The following is a 16,521-nucleotide window of genomic DNA, read 5'->3' as shown; positions in this document are numbered from 1 at the left end:
CCTGTTAATGTGCTCCCATTCCTTGTGGCTTTAGAAAGAGCCCTGTTCCGGGGATGAGGACAGGCCCATGTTAGCCCCAACTCTATCTCTTACCCCTTGGTAAGTTTTTTTTATTTTTTTATTTTTTATTTTTATTTTTATTTATTCATTTAATTACCCCTTGGTAAGTTTCTTAAAGCCTCTAGAACTCAGAGATTGCTCTGAACACACTTCAGTTTTCTTGAATCTCTGAATTGGGTGCAATGAAGGATGATTCATTTGTTGGTGGGAGGGGAGCAGGTTTCACAGGGGAGGGAGTTGAGATCCAGACTGAAGCTAAGCAGCTTGCTTAGGACCAGAACACTGTCCTCCGGGTCCAGAGAAATTGTTTTTGTTTTTCACAGGACCCCACCGTCTCTCAAAAGGCCGGTGAAGTCTGCTGGCTGCGATAAGCCGCGCTCCTACCCCGGCAGATCGTGGTTGACTCCTGTTCAGCGTCCCCAGGGAAGCTTTCCTGCCAGGTGTCTGGCAGTGTCTGGCCCCTGGTTAGGTGAGTGACCGCTGCATTCCCAATGCCAGGTGTCTGGCCCTGTGCTTGGAGCGAGGCAACTTCGTTCTATTTCTGAAGTCTGCCCACCGCACTCCAGGGGTTTGTGCCCCAGATGATATGTGACTCTTTCTCTGTGACTCATTCCAAATGATTGGGGGGTTTTCTTACAAGACACAGAGCAGTGAAATGGCCCTTTGGGGACTGGGAGTGAAGCAGGATGAAGGAGGGAGGAGAGAGAGGACCCCTTCCCTCCTTCTCTCTGCTTTGGCACTGATTCTGTCCACACCGATTTCTATCCCATGGGCACCTGCCTGGAGCCCTCCGGGTGAGGCGGTGGGGGCCTCCCAGCAGGTGCCTCCCCGCTGCCCCCATATGGCCTTCCTGTCTCTTCCCCACCACAGGCTCACAGATCCCTGTGCCTTTGAATGTTTGCCTGGGAAACACCATATGTGTGAACTAAGTTTATAAAGCACTATGTTTAAGAATAAATTTCAAGATGCTATTTTTCAGCAGCCTATGAATCACTTAAACTCATTTGCAAAATAAACAGTTTGCCAAGGGAAATTCATTTTTGATGACCGAAGACAGAATGAAAGTCATAATACGTGAGGCTTTTCTGTCCTGATAGTCATGAGCTATTTGTCAGGAGGGATAGGAATGGAATGGGCAGCCTATAACTTTTTAAATGCAAACTCCTGAGTAATAAATATGTGTGTGTGTGACTGTGTGTGTGTATCTCTATATATCTAACATGTAATATAGTAGACGCAGACTCCCATTTTCAGAGCTGCATGGCATTTTGTCAAACAACTTGGACTTTATTTTGGTCTTGCAGCAGGAGTATGAAGACGAATATTACAATTTTTAAAAAAGATTTGATAGGGTCACTCTGTGTTTCTGGATTTACCATAGGACCATTCATCTCCCCACCTGGTAATAAAATAGGACGTTGGGAGGCTACCTCCCCCAGATGCATGTGAAAGGAAAGACTTGCTGCTGATGGGGCAGGAGGTGGCGGTGACCTGGACGGGCAGGGAGGGATGGGCAGGGGTGTTTGCTGCCTGGGAGGCTGGGTCTCAGGTGCATGGTTTTTGGCTCATTGTACCTTGCGGTCTCTTCGCATCCTCGTGATCATTGGCTGAATTGTGCTCTTCAGCTCTCTCTGCTCAGTCTGTTGTGTTTTCTCTCCGTCTCTGAGCAGGGAAGCTGGGCCTGATGATGATGAACGCTACATGTACAAAGCAATCAGCACTACTTCATCAGGGGCAAAGCCACTATTTAGGTCAGTTCCGGGGACCGGAGCCCGCCGCAGTGATTTCCTCACTTCTTCAAGGGGACGTCCCAGGCCATGCGGGGAATTGTCTAGAGACATGCAGCACATCACAGAAATGTGCACCCGCAAACTGGGGATCACTTCAAGACGGACTGCAGCGGGATTAAGAAACTGCTGGAATGCTCTGGTTTATTCGCCGCCGTCATTGTACAAATGGTGCTGGCTTCCCTTCTCTCAAACATTTCCTTTTAGCAATTCCAGACAGGGCTGCATTTTTCTACAATCAATTCTGATTGGGCCACCAGGGATCAAACCTATCATACTGCCCTAACTGAGCCATCAGTATATAAACCCTGCGTGAGACTTGCATGTTGAAAGAACACTAGGAAACTGGGTTTATCTGCAGGTGCAGAAGAGAAGTGGGGTATCGGGTGTGGACTCAGAAGCAGGTCTCAGGTCTGTGCTGAATAGAGTTGGGGTGCTCCTGGCTTTCCAGCTGACCACAGAGGAAGGAACATCTTGGCTCCTAATCCGGTTCCCTACAGCCTAGAGAGCTGAAGCAACTTGGGTTTCTGGTTTGACTTAATGCCAGCATGCATGCCCAGCTGGTGTGCAGTATGAACCAGTTTGTTTGTTTGTCTTTTTGACTGTAAACATTGAGAAGGCTGGAGCCAAATCCCATGTTTGGTGCTCAAGGAACAGTCACAGAGTAGGTTACTGATTTTGTATTTTTGTTTACTTCTTGGGCCTTCAGGCTTTCTGAATGGCAGGAGAGCAGAGGTGCTGGGGAGTTCCCTAGCCAGCAGCTTCCTGGGATCTTGGAGTTTGGAGCATGGTTGAGGCCCTGGTCAGGTGCTCAGCACTGTTGAAGGCACGCTCCTTCTTGACACGGTGGTGTATGTCCATGCGTGTACCACTGGCACACTGTGTTTGTGTCCACCTATGATCCAACACTTGACATGCATGAAATGCAAGAGGCCCCCAGTGCTACTCCTGAAGACAGGGGCTACCCTTTATTCACTTTTTGGTAGCCCGTTGGCTAACACAACACTTATTCACAATGACATCACCCAGCTAATACCAGTTTAGAAAGAAGCCTAGCCTACAGCCCTGAATTAACTTTATGACAAAGTAAATTAAACTAAACTCTATGCACAAACAGAATCAATTGACAATGGAAGGGCTATTCTAAAATGGAAAGTTTTATGGGCTGAATGCAGACTATGTGAGCTAATAGCATATTTGCGTGCTATGAAGTACATAATCTCTCCTATGGAGTATTCTTTCTAAACAGCTGGAATATCATGAGCCTTTAGATCTAACTTGTACCTCAGAGGAAATTCAGAGAAACTATTTCAGTAAGACAAAAAAGAAAGAATTATACAGATCCAGACTGTGGGACATTCTTCTGGACAACTGGCCCCGTCTATTAAATACGAGACTTGATCTAAGAGCTCAAATGGAGGGTGTGGGGTGGGGGGTGTTCTAGATTTGGGGAAGATTTAAAAGATGTAACAACCAAATGTAGTGTGTGTTCCTTCATGTAGGGATCTGTTTAGAAAGAAAGAAAAGCCATGAAAGGTAGTGGGGCTGATTAGTCAAAGCGAGGCCTGAACTGTGCATTATATGACATCAAGGAATTTGATGTCATTTGATAGGAAAGAATTTGATAGGAAAGAGCAATCATTGGATATAGATGGTGGGTGTTCATTGTACCAGTCTTCCTATTTTTTTGTTTTTGTCTGTTTGAGATTTTTATCTTTTTTTTTTTTTTTAAGAAAGTAAAATAGCTATTTGACAAGAAAGGGAAAAAAAAACAATCTAATGCTCTAAGGCAAGGAGGTGAGAATCAGTAAAATGGGTTCTGGGACCTACAGGGAGTTCGACTTGGTTGGAAAGTCAACTCCACGTGGGTGCTGCAGACTGTATGAATGGAAAAGGGGGATGGGATGGACCACGCCTACTATGGAGCTTAGACTGTTTACTGGAGCCAAGGGGGCTCCCTGGGGGGCTTTATTTTTAAATAATAACTTGATTTTTATTTTTGTTTTTATTAGAGAGGGAGAAAGAAAGGGGGGGGGAGGAGAGGCAGAGAGAGTGGGAGAGAGAGAATCTTAAGTAGGCTCCATGCCCAGCAGAGAGCCTGACCTCATGGCTCTGAGGTCATGACCTGAGCTGAAATTGAGGCTCACTTTACCAACTGAGCCACTCAGGTGTCCCTTAAATAACTTTATTGAGATACAATTCATATACCACAAAGTTCAGTCTTTTAAAATGTTTAAAATATTCAGTGCTCCAAGGTCTATAGAGTTGTACATCCCAACACTACTAATTCCAGAACATTTTATTGCCTCAATTTGAAATCCTGTACGCATGAGCAATCTCTGCCCTCATCTCCCATTCTCCCAGTCCATGGTAACCACTAATTTGCTTTCTGCCTCTATGAATTTGCCTTTTCTGGACATTTCATATATGTGGAAGCATAGAATATATGGCCTTTTGTGTCTGGTTTCTTTCACTGAACATGTTCTAACGTTCAATAATGTTGGAGCACGTCTCAAAATCATATTCTTTTTATGGCCAAACATTTTATAATATGGATACACACATTTTGTCTATCCATTTTTCATTTGAGGGACATTTGGGTTATTTTCACTTTGGGGTTATTATGGATAATGCTACTCTGAAGGTGGTCAAAGGGTACAAACGTCCAGTTATAAGATGAATAAGTCCTGGGATGTAATGTACAACACGGTGACTATAACTTTAATTTAAAAGTGATGAAAGATAATGTGGCTGTGAATAGTCATGGGCAAGTTTTTGTATGGACATCTGATTTTAAATCTCTTGGGTATATACCTATAGTGTGTAGTATATAATATATAGCATATACTACATCTTTAGCAATTTAAGGAATTGCCAAACTTTCCATGGCAACAGAACCATTTGCTGTCCTACCAGCAACATGTAAGGATTCTAATCTCACCTCATCTTCAGTGATACCTGTTTACCTTTTTTATTAAACATCCTCATGGGAAGCAGTATCCCATTGTGATTTTGATTTACATTTTCCTAATGAATAATGAGACTGAGTATATTTTCATGAGTTTATTCACCATTTATATACCTTCTTTGGAGAAATGATTCTTTGACCCCGTTGCCCATTTTTAAACTGGGTTGTCATTTTATTTTTATTTTTATTTTTTTATGATAGTCACACAGAGAGAGAGAGAGGCAGAGACATAGGCAGAGGGAGAAACAGGCTCCATGCACGGGGAGCCTGACGTGGGATTTGATCCCGGGTCTCCAGGATCGCGCCCTGGGCCAAAGGCAGGCGCCAAACCGCTGTGCCACTCAGGGATCCCTTATTTGTATTGTAAAGAATAATTATGTTATTTTAAATCAGGTGTTTTTGTTTTTGTTTTTGTTTTTTTCATGATCATTCTGACATGGACATAAAATAAGAGAGGCATGTGTAGGTAAAAGAGATGTGTTATACTCAAAAGCCCCAGAAGAGGGAGGCATGGTATGCCACGCATTGGTGCAACTAAGCTGCTGGGGAGCCATGGATGGTGAGGACAAAGGAACAAGTGTCTTTATTGGGGGTCAGGGTGGCACATATGCAAAAGGTATGAGGGGATTTCATTGGTGTGTTTGAATCTCAATAGGTCAGAGTCAGGGGAGGGCAAGAAATGGACAAGGACCAGCCTTATCACACAGGTGTACCTGCCCACCTGGCAGAGTGCTCAAAGCTTGTTTGTGGGGATGTTGGGGCATCAGGAAAACATGAAGTTTTTTTAAAAGTCTACAGTACACTATGATTAAGTCATACACATTCTTAATGTATTCTAGATACAAGTTCTTTATCAGGTATATGATTTGCAACTATTACGTTCTTCCATTCTGTAGATTGTCTTTTGACATTTTTGGTGGTGTCCTGTGAAGCACAAATATCTAAAATTTTTATGAAGTCCAATTTATTTTTGTCACCCATGCTTCTGGTGTCATATATGAGAAGACATTGCCTAATCCAAGGTCACAAAGATTTACTCCTAAGTTCTTTTTCTAAGAGTTTTATACTTTCAGTTTCTACATTTAGATCTCTGATCCATTTTGAGTTAATTTTTGTATATGGTGTGAGATAGGGGCCCAACTTTCTTCTTTAGCATGTGAATATACAGTTGCCCCAGCACCATGTTTTTTGATTGTTAATTCAATCTTTTTACTTTATAAATCTATTTCTATTTATTCTTGAGTCAATTTCAGTAGTTTGTGCCTATGAAGTTGTCTATTTCATTTAGGTTATTAATTTGTTGGCATACAACTGTTCATATATTTCCTTAGACTCTAGTAGTGATGTTTCCTCTTTCATTCTGGCTTTTACTAAGGAGTCTTTCCTTTTTATCTTTCTTTTTATCTCCTTGACCAGTCTAGCTAAGCTTTGTCGGTATTCTTGATTTTTTCTAAGACTCAACATTTGGTTTTTCTCTACTGTTTTCTATTGTTTATTTCACTTACTTCTGTTTTATTCTATCCTGTCCTTCCTTCTGCTTCTCTTAGGCTTAATTTGCTCTTCTTTTTCTTAAAGCGTAAAGTTAGGTTACTGATTTGAGATCTATATTTTATAGGCTCATTCAAATTCTGAGCTTTCGCTAAGCAGGAGGAAGGGCTGTCAGCAGGATGTCTAAGAGCTGCACACCTGCCCTACATCCAGTCTGGTAGTTGTTCAGGCATAGAGACTCCTGGTGGTAATTCATGTCTACTGTGTTGACCATCACAATCACCTCCTTACAAGGAAACCTCTTGGAGTCAGCCGTGGAGAACAAATGTCTCAAAGTAGTGCCACAAGAATCTTCTGCCATATTCTTAAAAGGGACAGGCCTGGAGTTCTACTTGGAGTCTAAAATGGACTTTTTTTTCCTGTTAAAGATCTTGGGGATGCCTGGGTGGCTCAGTGGTTGAGCGTCTGCCTTTGGCTTTTGGCGTGATCCCAGGATCGGTGATGGAGTCCCGCGTCTGGCTCCTTGCAGGGAACCTGTTTTTTCCTCTGCCTGTGTCTCTGCCTCTCTCTGTGTGTTTCTCATGAATAAATAAATAAAATCTTAAAAAAAAAAAGATCTTCAATCAGAGTCTTATAGAATATGACAATAGATATAGGCCATGACATGAAAGCCTTAGAGAGAGGATGATGAGGAAAGCCTATGTCTAGAGAGATCTGCATTGAAATGGCTACTTATATATCCTCTGACTGGAGTCAGAATGTGCCCTGGAGTCTCAGATCGGGGCTGAGCCCTGCGGTGGATAGGAAGTCAATGCGGCTCTTTAGGTTAAGGGTCTGGAGAAAGGAGTTATGCAGGTTATGCCATGATGAGAACTGAGGCAACTAATGAAGCTCTTTTTCTCTGAGAGAATGTATGGCAGCAGAATGGGGAGACCAAGCAAGAGGGGAACCTAGAAGCCAGACCTAGGAGAAGTGAGATTGAGAACAGAAAACAGAGTGGGGTGAGGGAAGGGAGTGAGAGGCACTGGGGGCAGGGGCAAAACTAAATGGACCCAAGGTTTTTGGAAAATGATCTTACTCTCCAAGAACCAAAAGGAGACTTAAGAAAATAATTTGGCTTTGGTAGGAGTGCAGTGGACCAGCCAGAAGCTGGTCCAGAATCAGAGTTAGGACTGTAAGCATTCATCCCTGGATGCTCAGTATCTGCCCCAGCATGGGGGCTGAGCATTCCTCCTCTAGGTGCACTCCCCAACATCAGGTGTCCTGCTGGTTTAACAACCTTCTACTCTAGAGAACCACAATCACAGTGTCCCTAACTTCTGTGCCCACTACTCAGAATTAGCAAAGCTTTCCTGACATGTCAATACACACCCTGGGAAAAAAAAATAGGTCTGAATATTTGCTTCCCTTTTTCTTAGCCCAGAGGAAGGACTATGGGATTCAAGAAGAAGTGGCAAAAGAAGGCCCCCCAAAGGAACTGTAGACTCCAATTCTAGGGATCTGGGTCAAACTGAGCTATGACCTACTGGATGAAGCTCACCTCCAGAAACACCCTCCTCTGTCTATATGCTGCTTTGTTGGTGGTCACGGCTTATATGTCAATGTCTTGGGTCCTGCTATGTGGTGGTGAGGATGCGGAAGTGCTATGCAAGAGGACACATGGATGATTCTGAGCAAGAGGTCTGAGGCCCTGGATCACAGTAGAGGGGTCCTGATGGTAGAGACCCTGAAATCTTCTCCATCATACATTTGTTTGGGTTCAGCCTCTCCCTCAATGGTTTGCTCCTGTTACATTGACAGAAACCAGCAGTCTCTTATGAGAAGAGAGAACACATTTCAGTATTTCAATTGAGGCTGAGTTTGTTCTTACACCATATAGAGAGAAGACTGCTCTAATAGCATCTGCTCCAATGAACTCATTGATTGACAGTAGGACTGTTTTTAAGGAAATATTCCTGCTTTGATTCTTACTCTACCTATCTTGAAACAGCAGTTACGAACACTTTGGAGTAACTGCCAAGATATTAGCAGAGAATCGTTTATCATGTTATCTGTAAGTATCTACCATGAATACTTTGGGGCACTAAGGGAATAGTACCTTCAATTTCGATTAAGACAAATTTGGAGGTGGGGATGGGGTAGGCAAGAAGATAACTATTTGTGGCCTGGAAAAAGGCAGAGCATCCCTAACATAACACTGCAGAGAGATTTGAAAAGTTGTCATTTTACTGAGTGTTTCTTATTCCTTCAAAAGAGAATATTTACATCCATGATATTTCTGCCTCAAGATGCACTTAATTTCTGGCTAATTGAGTCAGATTACAAATCACATCTGTTTAATGTAAACAGAAACCCAGTTAGGCTTCAACCTTTCCACCTGAGTCACTCTGTTAATTAAATTCCTGATTTATCAGCTCCCTTTCTGTCTCTCTCAATATCTGCCTCAAGTCAGATTGCCTGTGGTTTTCATGACTTCCCAAGATGGAAACCAGTCAGATGGACAACATCAGGCAACCTTAGATGCTCCAGTTTAGGGGATCAACACTTCAAAGGTCGCACATTTTATTCTTCTAACTTGATCTGCATTATAGTCAATACAACACACCATGAGAAATATTTTCTCAACAATGATAGCCTTTGTATCATTTTTTTGGAATGTGAATTAATTTTTGTAATAGCCTTTTGAATGTACAAAGCATCTTTGCATATTATCTCATTAAAAGAGGCCTATGAGTTAGTAAAACTGCTGCTACTATTATTGTTAAAATTCAGAGAGAATTTGAAGAGGCCCATTTGAAGTCACAACACTAATAAGTGATACTATTACAAATTTAAATATGACGGTCTTCACATTTGAGTTGCCACAGTTTTGTGGGTTTTTTTCCTTTTTATCTACATCATGAAAAAGCTTGAATACTACTAGCACTAATCATAAATCTTAAGAGAATCTGATTTTGTAGGTAATAATCTGAAGCTAAATAATTGATGAACAGAGAGTCTGAGAAGCTGGTAAAGTCCTCTTGGGTTTTACACTATTCTGTTGTTTTCATCGCAGGGTGCACAACATACATGTGAGAAGCAAAGTATCTAGGAAAGCAGTGTGTTAGCATTGTCCCTGAACCTCTGATCCATTGGCACACACCCTACCTTGGTGTGTTTTGCAGCAAGGACAGCATGTCAGACTCATGTCTGCATGTGCAGACCATGGAGCAAAAATAAGTAGGCACACATTGCTGTCACCAGTATAATCTCTCCATGCCTCTACATATAATGCTTCCCTGGCTTTCCTGCTGTCTACCAATATAATAAAAAGCCCCTCACCTAGGATCCAAGAACTCTCTTTTGAAACATTTCCCACCACTTCTTTCAACGTAAAATCTTAGGCATGGTTTGTCCAGTTGCCCTCTAACAATGATTTGTTTGCCCTCTTCCTGGCTTTTCTGGTCTTTACTTCTGCATTTTTTCCCTTTAAGGCTCAAACAATACTCTGAGTGGAAGCTTCCCATTTACTTTCATTCAAATTCCCCTCGCCCTTCTGAACATCCAAGGATTTCTTCCTACATTGTCCCCTTGCATCCTCACCTTCTATCTGTTAATCATACATGTATCTCACCTTCCTTACTAAACTATATGATTTGGGGGATTGGTTTATTTTATTTTATTTTATTTTAAAGATTGTATTTATTTATTTAGAGAGAGAGAGAAAGAGCACAAGTGGGGCACAGAGGCAGAGTGAGAGAGAGAGAAGAAACAGACTCCCTGCTGAACAGGGAGCCAGACTGGGGGCTCCATCTCAGAACCCTGAGATCATGACCTGAGCCAAAGGCAGACACTTAACTGACTGAGCCACCCGGGCACCACTGTTGGCTATAGTTTTGAACCTAAAACCCTAAATTGGTTCTACATTGCTCAAGGCAAGCACCAAGCACCGTGCCTTACACACAGTGCTTGTGGTCACTGAGTAATGGCTCCCACATAGGTCCATGTCCCAATCTCCAGAACCTGTGAATGCTAGCTAGTATGGAGGAACTTTATGATTAGGAGTCTTGAGATGAGATTATCCTGAATTATTTGGGTGAACCTGAGTGTAATCATAGCAGTCCTTATCAGAGGAAGCCAAGAGTCAAAGCCAAAGGAGAAAGTGATGTGATGAAGAGGACAGGGATAGAGGAAGGGGCTGAGAACCAAGGTATGCAGGTAGCCATTGAATGCTGAGAATGGCAAGGAAACAGATTCTCCCTCAGAGCATCCAGAAAGAACCAGCCCTGCCAACACCTTGACCATTGCCTGGTGAAACTAGCTTTGAAATTCTGTCCTCCAAAACTGTAATAATAAATTTGTATTGTTCTAAGCCACTGAGTTTAGGGTTATTTGCCACAGAAACAATAGGAAACTAATACAGTATCTGGAGAAAAGTTTATTGAATGAAAAATAAATGAATGACTATAAGTAGATGAGTGAATAAATGAATTCAAAGAAAGAGTTCTGAAACGGACCCCTGCTTTATACTATTTTCTTGCTTCCTACTTTTAATCACATGGAAAATATTACCACAGTCAAGATGTTCTTTAATATTTTTCAATATTTTTCTGGAGATCTGATTAAAATGCAAAGGTTTTAGCGGGGATCCTGGAAAGTAGTTGACTAATCGTCCCACACCAATTGACTGCCGCTCTAGGGAGGGCAAGACGGGAGAGAACATATAGGAGGACGGGACTCAGTGGGGTGGAGGACATGAGGGACCTGGCAAACAGAGTTTCTCCAAGGCTGGTGGGGGCAGGTCTTGGTTAGATAGAGGGCTGCCCAATGCTGTAACCCAAGGAGCAGGACACAGAAGATCATAGTCACCAAAATCATACCTTACCTGTCCAAACTTTTTTCCTTGAACTGCAGAATCTTTGCAGAGTCTCTTTTTCCCCCTAAGGACAAATTCACATCATTTTCAGGGACAAAAGTTGAGGACAGAAGTATTTTTGTTCAATGTGTATCTTACTTCCCAGTGACTGACATGCCCTCTTTTAACTTTAATTAGAAACCAAACTGAATAAAACACTTGACTTTGACATACAGTAGTGATTTAAAAGGACTTTTCAACTCCACTACCAAAAAGAGGAAATAGTAATTCAAAAGGCTATTAGCATGGCCCTCGGACCACCTCTTGACACAGGGAAAGGCTAAGTTAATCAAAATGATAATTGTGCCACAAATCAATTACTATTTAAGGTTATTCCTACTCAACTTTACCGTAAAACTCTTCATAGCCCCTACAACACAATCCTAACTATGGTCTTTTGCAAAAAAATAAGCCATCCTTCATAGCCCCTACAACACAATCCTAACTATGGTCTTTTGCAAAAAATAAGCCATCCCTCATAAGGCGTGTGCGTGCCTGTGCACACACACACACACACCCCTCCTCATGGGCTATTAGCCGAGAGGCGATCATCTCCCTCATTTTCTCAAATAACATATATCATTCACACAGAGCCAGAACGTAATTTGAATGAAATCGAATGAGATTTTCCTCGGCTTCAAATGAATTGGAGTGGGAGATAATAATGCTTTCTATTTTTTTCCTATCCAACAAGATCAGCTCTTAGCTCCAAAAAATTTTTTAAAAGTCTCCCTAGTGTTTCAAATTTAAATACATTATATTTAATGCAGTTTCTAAATTTTAACTACTTCAGAATTCTGTTAAACTGCTCAGAAAGGCGTAGTGAGATTTTCAGATCTTCCAATCTAGCTGAAATCAAGCCCATGAGCATCAGCATAAAGCAGAACATTACCTGGGCCTTTCTAAAGAGTCTCTGAGTCTCCTGGTCTCCATGTTAGAACTACATCTCTCTGTCCAACTAAAAAATTTAAAAATAAAAATATCAATCAGATAAAATTACTTTAATAAAACATCATCTGAGAGAGGGGAGAAAAGGGAATTCTTGAACACAATTTTCATATAAACCATCTTTACACATAGATGTCATTTTACAGTGGACTGGAATAGCGTTTGACTTGTTACTATGATCTATTTTTACTAAGACTGAGAAATCAAAGGCTTGAGGGAAGAATAGAACATTCTAAATTAAGCTGCATAAATAATTTTCACACTTTCTACTTGAACATCTATGTGGGTATTTCATTGTTTTTTATATTATCTATGAAGATGTGGTTTATGTCTTGTGCCTTATTCAGATGCTGCTGAGCTATTAAAAATTGCAGCTCCTGTTTTAACTCGGTAACATTGGATTCTATACTTCTTGGATTTCTCATCTTATAGATTTCCCTCAGTTCCCTGATTCCTGTTTCTTCTCACCTATAAGTCCAAAACTATTGGCTTATTCTCAGTAGGAAAGTTACCCATACTTTAATAAATGATAGAATGTCTGCTCATAGACTGACATTTCTTTAGGACTGTCCGTTTGTCTAACAACAAAAGAACAACATCAAGGATACTTCTTTAGCAAGTGGAAACAGGCTTCTCTGAAGATCACAGATTCAATGGGGTAGCCATGAGAACAAAGGAATGACAATATACTTAGAACAATCTATTTTACTCAAAGTTCTAGAATTCTTTATTTTAGATAAAAATAATATGATATTAGGCAGAAGGTTTTAGCTCTTAGGCCACAGGAAAAAATTCATTATCTCCTCTCTTCCCTTGAATGCTTCTGCAAGGGACCTCTGAACCTCGTGTTGTAGTCAAAGCATATGTTGGCGGCCAACTGCCAACACTAAATATAAACTTGAAGAGGAAGAAAGCCACATTTGGAAGATAACTCATCTATAGACTAAATATTTCAAAGCAGACTGTGTCTCTATATATTCTAAGTTGTAAAACTCAGAAGCCCTGTCAATAACTAGTTTTGAGACCTTTGCCGAGCTTCCGTTCTTGTCATTTTACCTTCCTGGATCTTCTGATTTATCTGTAAAATGGACTTAATTATCTTCTCAGCCTGCCAAATGTTGGTATTATGGGGATACAGATGAGATATAGATGCAATCACTCTGAATTCCTTAAAACATAACATTCATTCACTCAACGAATATTTATTGAGCACATACTTCATTCCTGATACTGTATCAGGTACTGGGAATATTGCTGTGGCCATAACAGACTTTGCTTTGCTCTTGTAGATGTAACATGAGGGATTGCTACGAATATTATTAGAACTATGACTTTAATATCTATTACCACTATTACTACAATATTGGTAGGTATTTAAAAGAAATTACTATTATTTGTGTAACCAAAGGTAAACATCTCTTATGTTGGGATAACATTTGGGATATCTTCATCAGTATGAAATGATTATTAATTATAATTATAAAGAATTTTATATTAATATCTTACTTTTATTAAAATTAATAATGACTAAATTCATTGAAGAAAATCACCCTCAAGACCATTATTTAGAGTTTTTACTTTTAATTGGATTCACAAGGCATATCTTAGCCTGATATCTTATAAAAGTTAGGACCAACAAGAGCCAGGCACAAGAAAAAAATAGAATAATCTTGGAGGAAATCAGATATCAGATCTGCAATGTATTCAGCTTCTATTTTTAATTTTCTTTTTTTAAATGATTTTATTTGACAGAGAGAGTAAGAGAGAGAGAGAGAGAGATCACACAAGCAGGGGGAGCTGCAGAGGGAAAGGGAGAAGCAGGCTCCCCATCAAGCAGGGACCCCAATGCAGGGGACCCTGGGACCATGACCTGAGCCAGGGGCAGACAGTTAATTGACTGAGCCACCTAGACTCCCCAGATTTTCTTTTTATAAAAATTGCTTTATAAGGGAAACAATGAAGGGTGAGGAATTAGAATTTACTTCAGCATCTACCATATGCTAGACATATTACACATACTGCCTCATTTACATACAAGGCTTCTCCCTGATACTCCTTTGATGATGGAAGAAGAGAGGTCCCAGGAGATAGTGACTTTTCAGATTCACTTCAGTTGGACCCTAAAGCCTATGTTCTTCTCACTGTACCCAAAACTTCTATCAAGTCTGTCTAGCAAAACATAAGATTCGTTAACGTGACTCGGTTCATATGCAACTGATCAATAGGGACTTGATGTCAGTTTAACACAGATGTCTTGTTGGTACAAAGGTGATTTTTCCAGTGTGATCCTGTTCTGACAACATTAGGAGCCACCTTTCTCACAATTAAATCAGAGTCTTAGCAACATTGAAGACTTTAAGGAAAAAACTGTAGTCCTGCAAAATGCCTTCTCCAAGAAGTGGTTGCTGTAGAGGCTTCAGGAACAGTCACGTTTTCAAGTATGTTTGTTGTCCTGAGACTTTACCTGCATCAGAATGACCTTGAATATTTGTTAAAACATAGATTTCTGGCCTCCTCCTCTTTCCCAATCTCCTTCCTCAGGGGTTTTTGGTTCAGTGGGTCTGGAGGACAGCCTAAAAATTTGTGGTCAACAAATCTCTGCACAACACTGAAGCCACCAGTCTGAGGACCACACTCTGAGAACCAGTGCACTATGTTACGCTATCTGGGGAAGCTGTAAATGTAGATGAAGAATTTACAAAGATAGTTTTTCCTATGTCAACAAAAACTGACTGATGAAGCAGTCTAGCCCCAGATTATGTTTTATGTTAATGAAACTAGTCTATCATAGGCAAATGTTTTCAAGGATCTAAATCTTGATGGAGGAAACATGAACCCCTGTGTATAAGGCTGCTACAACATTTGGTCTGTAAACATAGATACAAATGTCAGTGAAGATTTAACTGTGCTGGTATTTTATTTTATTTATTTTATTTTTTTGTGCTGGTATTTTAATAAGGGTTGCAATTGTTGTTTATTTTTTTACTTCTCTGATTACACAGTTACATAGGTTTTCAGTGGTATACTTTTTATTTTTTTAGGTAGGCCTCACACTCAGCATGGAGCCCAATGTGGGACTTGAACTCATGATCCTGAGATCAAGACCTGAGTCAAGATCAACAGTCAGACACTCAACTGACTGAACCACCCAAGTGCCCCTTCAGTGGCCTATTTTAACCCAACTTTTTCCAAGTCCCATTGGTTTTACATGTAGTTTTGCAGAATATAAGGTTTTTCAGGAACACAAATATGGCATGAGAGAAGACTATAGCTTCATTAGACAATTAATAAAAATTAAATTAATAAAGTAATAATCTACAATACTAAAATAGTATCACAATATAGCTTTATTAGAACTATGTGGAGAAACTCTTATCAAATCTATGATCATGACCCAAAGAGTAGAAGATCTAGAGTAACTGGCAAATGTAGAGAGGTAGAGAGGAATGGCTGGCTTCCAGTTATCCAATGAATAAGTCACAGGGACAAAAGGCATAGCATAGGGAATACAGTCCAAGGTATTACGGTCGCATTGTGTGGTAACAGATGGTAGCTACACCTGTGGTAAACATAGCATAATGTATAGAGTTGTCATAGCATCATGTTGTGCCTGAAACTAATGTAACATTGTGTGCCAACTATACTTGGATAAAATAAAAAATATTTTAAAAAATATAAAATAAAGCTCTCTGTCTTTCCTTAAACAAGGCTGCCCTCTTGACTGTATTTGACCACAGGCCATCATTTCAATTGCTTCTCTCTGGGGCTCTCTATTTAAATCTAGTTTTGCTTGGGACACCTGGGTGGCTCAGAGGTTTAGCACCTGCCTTTGGCCTAGGGCGTGATCCTCGAGTCCTGGGATCGAGGCCCACATCAGACTCCCTGCATGGAGCCTGCTTCTACCTCTGCCTATGTCTCTGCCTCTCTCTGCCTCTCTCTCTCTCTCTCTCTCTGTGTGTGTGTGTGTGTGTGTGTCCTTCATGAATAAATAAATAAAATCTTAAAAAAATAAATCTAGTTTTGCCAACCAGGCCATAATCTGTTCACTGGGGACACCAGTTCATTCCCCATAAAAACAGATCAGCTGCAGGTATTCCTGAGAAGTGCTGAAGAGGAAGGAGGGGGTATGAAATGTTGGCAGAAATTGAATTAAGGGCTCGCAGGAGAGATTCCCTGAAAGTGCCTGAGATTCGGGGTCTTGTCCCATGCATCATCACAAAGCCTTGCCATGCATCTCCCTCCCTGTATGAATGAAGCCAACACACAAACCCGTACAGCTAAAGTTAGAAGAGATAAAAAGATGCTGTCGTTTCCAACCAGTATAGCTTGATAGGATGTTTTCTGTGTTCCCTATCCCATGATGTTGGTGGGGGGGG

General features: G+C 40.9%; 1 long non-coding RNA gene across 1 annotated transcript; it reads right to left on the bottom strand.

Moving 5' to 3' along the window:
* Positions 1–1,169: 1,169 nt before the first annotated feature.
* On the bottom strand, positions 1,170–12,832 carry LOC144315111 (uncharacterized). The gene is made up of 3 exons (XR_013380895.1): positions 12,700–12,832; positions 11,168–11,222; positions 1,170–2,742 (listed from the first exon to the last, which is right to left on the bottom strand). It is a non-coding gene; the product is annotated as an uncharacterized LOC144315111 (long non-coding RNA).
* Between the last annotated feature and the right edge of the window lie 3,689 nt (positions 12,833–16,521).

The sequence above is a fragment of the Canis aureus genome, chromosome 6 (assembly GCF_053574225.1).
Source record: "Canis aureus isolate CA01 chromosome 6, VMU_Caureus_v.1.0, whole genome shotgun sequence".
Classification (NCBI taxonomy): domain Eukaryota; kingdom Metazoa; phylum Chordata; class Mammalia; order Carnivora; family Canidae; genus Canis; species Canis aureus.
This window is presented reverse-complemented; position numbering and strand designations above follow the sequence as displayed.